This window comes from Wolffia australiana, chromosome 8, assembly GCF_029677425.1.
Source record: "Wolffia australiana isolate 7733 chromosome 8, ASM2967742v1".
Classification (NCBI taxonomy): domain Eukaryota; kingdom Viridiplantae; phylum Streptophyta; class Magnoliopsida; order Alismatales; family Araceae; genus Wolffia; species Wolffia australiana.
In genome coordinates this window covers 12,176,338-12,176,570 of record NC_135842.1, presented here as the reverse complement: position 1 = coordinate 12,176,570, position 233 = coordinate 12,176,338, and positions in this window count along the sequence as shown.

Here is a 233-nt window from a genome sequence, read left to right as displayed (position 1 = left end):
TTCAGACCCATTCTCTCTGTCTCGAACTTTTTTTTGTCATCGGCTCATGAGTCTTAACTGTGATCACTTCACCAGATCTTCAGCCAGTTTGTCTTGTGACCAATCCCTACATTGGCCTGTTCTTTTATTGGTTACCTTCCCCTGCTATTGTCACTTCCCTCACCACATCCCCAGTCGATCCTTGCATTCTCATATCAACCCCTCCTCTACCCCCTTGTTAGGAACCTATATCA